A 3,455-nucleotide genomic window follows, 5' to 3' on the forward strand; every position below is an offset into this window, starting at 1 on the left:
CAGTTAAACCTGTCCAACATTGAGGAACCTATCCAGGTGAGGACTGGCAACTCTAATTTACTCAGATGCCTTTCTGCAGGAGATTCAAATATTTGCTAATGCTTACCGATACATTCACTGATTATATCCAGGTATTCCCCACCCTATCTGACAAGTGTTTACCAGAAGAAATAATTCCTCCTTTTGGGTCATCCAAAGGCCTGCAAAGTGACAGTGGCCCATCTTTCACAGCAGGCGTATCCCAACAGCTATCTTCAGCTTTAGGAATCCAATATCACCTTCATTCTGCGTGGAGACTGCAGGCCTCTGGAAAGGTGAAAGGGTTAATCATACTCTAAAGAAGACTCTAGCTGAGTCAGAGGCCTGCCTATCTCTAACACCCATAGCTTACTCCGGGTTTGAGCTGCTCCAAAGGAAAACTTATAATTACATCCTGTTGAGTTGACATATGGAAGGCCTTTCCAAACCACAGATCTCCTAATAGATGAAAGGGATCATCAGTTACAAAAATATGTCATCAGTGTAGGACAGGTGCAAAGGCACTCTGTGGATACGCAAACAAAAGGCTTCCCCTCTCACATGGGCGGAAAATTCCGTTTCAACTCAGCAAGGGATTTAGTCTTACTAAAGACATAGGAGGAAGTTCTCCAGCTGACCACCTTTCCCCAACGTGGAAAGGACCACAGCAAGGCCACCTGAGCTCTCCAACAGACCTTGAACGCCAAGGGATTCACAGGTGGATACACCTGTGTGGAAGTAAAGCTGTTGCTTATTCTGGGGGCCCAATCTGAGGCTGGGGGAGGTGGGCGCAGGGTTATTTTAGCGTTGGCGGAGCACTGGCCCTGTCGCTGCGCGTCTGCTCCTCCTCGCGTTTCTCCTGCCGCCCTAGTCCTGCAGTGGCCATGAGGGAGATCGTGCTATGGCAGACCCGGCAGTGCGGGAACCAGATCGGCGCCAAGGTTGGTGGCCTGGGCTCTGAGGGCCCAGGGCGGGCCTGCCGGGTGGCCTGGGAAGATGTTGGCAGTGACTGGGGCTGTATTGCGGCCCCTGGGCTCCCCGCCTGGGACGCGGTGGAGCTGGGTGGCTAGCTAGGCAGCCAGGGAGGACCCCCAGGGATCCAGCGGCCTGGGGGTGGGGGTAGGAGAGGGGCTGGGGAGCCTCGGGCTCTCAGGCCTCCGTGACTCAGCCCTGGCCTGTTTGGCCCCTGATGTCTCTCGTAGTTCTGGGAGGTGATCTCTGATGAACATGCCATCGACTCTGCTGGCACCTACCACAGGGACAGGGACCTGCAGCTGGAGCGCATCAACATGTACTACAACGAGGCCAGCGGTGAGACCCCTGTCCTTCCCCAGCCGCCCTCCTGGGAATGGCAGCCCTCCCCTCGCTGATGCCCTCCCGCCCCCCTCAGGTGGCAGGTACGTGCCCCGCCCTGTGCTTGTGGATCTGGAGCCGGGCACCATCGACTCTGTGTGCTCGGCGCCCTTCGGGAGGATCTTCAGGCCAGACGACTTCATCTTCGGTGAGCTGCGGGTGAGGACTCGGGTGCGGCTCCTTAGCCAGGGAAGCTCAAATTCAAGGAGTGCCCCAAGGTCATCACTGTGGGAACTGTGGAGCTAGGGCCCCTGAACACTCTCCTATCCTGAGTCACTCAATCTCCTTCTCCTAAATGGGCTTCCGGAGGAAGGCCGGGTTGTCTGCCTGAGAGGAGCTGCTGATGCAATCTTTCTGCAGGGAGCTGGGCTGGGGACAGTGGCTGCTGCTTTCCTTGGGGATGGGCAGGAGCCACCTGCAGCGAGGTCGGTTGTTAGGCTGTCTCAGGTTCGGCTCCTGACTTAATTTCTAACAGTGGAGGCTGCTGTCCTTCAGCTTTGGAGGAGGGAGGTCCACCTGCGCCACCTGCAGGGTGAATGGTGCTTTCACCTCACACGTGACACTTGGCCCTTTTTTGCATTGTGGTGACCTCTGATGACTGTGTATCTGGCCATCCAGTGACTTGCTATACTGTCTTACAGGTCAGTGTGGGGCCGGGAACAACTGGGCCAAAGGGCACTACACAGAAGGCGCAGAACTGAAGGAGTCGGTGATGGATGTTGTGAAAAAAGAATCTGAGAGCTGTGACTGCCTGCAGGGTTTCCAGCTTACCCACTCCCTGGGTGGAGGTACTGGGTCTGGGATGAATACCCTTCTCATCAGTAAAATCTGAGAAGAGTACCCAGACAGGATCATAAACACAGTCTTCTGCCTTTGCCCAAGGTGTCAGACACCATGGTGGAGCCCTACAATGCCACCCTCTCTGTCCACCAGCTCATAGAAAATGCAGATGAGACCTTTTGCATTGATAGTGAAGCTCTGTAGTTCTGTATGACATCTGTTCCAGAACCCTAAAACTGCCCACACCCACCTATGGTGACCTGAATCACCTGGTGTCTGCTACCAAGAGTGGGGTCCCCATGTGCCTGTGCTTCCCAGGCCAGCTGAATACTGATCTGCGAAGGATGGCCACGAACATGATCCCACTTTCCCGGCTGCACTTCTTCACGCCTGGCTTTGCCCACTGACCAGCTGGGGCAGCCAGCAGTACTGGGCCCTGACTGTGGCTGAGATCACCCAGCAGATGTTTGATGCTAAGAATATGATTGTCGCCTGTGAGCCCCATCATGGCTACTACCTAACGGTGCCTGCCATTTTCAGAGGTTGTGTGTCCATGAGGGAGGTGGATGAGCAAATGCTCAATATTCAAAATAAGAACAGCAGCTACTTTGCTGATTGGCTCCCTCACAATGTGAAAGCGGCTATCTGTGCCATCCCACCCAAGGGGCTAAAAATGGCCACCTGCACTGGCAACAACACGGCCATCTGGGAGCTGTTCAAGTGTGTTCCAGGCCTTCCTGCACTGGTACACGGGCGAGGGCATGGACGTGGAGTTCACCAAGGCCGAGAGCAACATGAACGACCTGCTGTCTGAGTATCAGCAGTACCAGGACGCCACAGCCAAGGAGGAGGAGGTGGCCTGGAGCCTGCCTTTTCTGGGTAAAATGGGGAAGCGGCGTGGATTCTTTAGTGTGTTCTGATAGCCATGTGTCACTAGGCACTTGTTTGTGTCTTCACATCTCCTCCTGTTGCATTTTAAAGCATTTTCATAGTATGCGGTTTTGCCTAATAGAGCATTCTCTTAGCATCTGCTTTCACCTGCACTTTCTATAGGCCCTCTGGGTACTGCTGGCAGATGTGTGTAATTGTGCTGCAAGGTTACAGCTGACTTGGGCTTCTATGCTAAGGGACAAGCATTCCAGTGGTTCCTGGTGGGATCAGTATGGGCTATGGACATGGCAGGCATGCTTCACAGGAGCTTGAGGCTGCCCTGGGCCTTGGTCCTCTGCTTAGTAAGGAACCTGCTTCCTGAAGGCAAGCCTGGCTTCTCCTCCACAGGACCAGCTGGCCTCTTTTTGTAACTT

At 54.4% G+C, this 3,455-nt stretch overlaps 1 pseudogene; it reads left to right on the plus strand.

Annotated features, from left to right (window-relative positions):
• Window positions 1–902: 902 nt before the first annotated feature.
• Window positions 903–2,965, plus strand: LOC100597380 (annotated as a pseudogene).
• The last annotated feature ends 490 nt before the right edge of the window (window positions 2,966–3,455 follow it).

Source organism: Nomascus leucogenys, chromosome 5 (genome assembly GCF_006542625.1).
Source record: "Nomascus leucogenys isolate Asia chromosome 5, Asia_NLE_v1, whole genome shotgun sequence".
Taxonomy (NCBI): Eukaryota; Metazoa; Chordata; class Mammalia; order Primates; family Hylobatidae; genus Nomascus; species Nomascus leucogenys.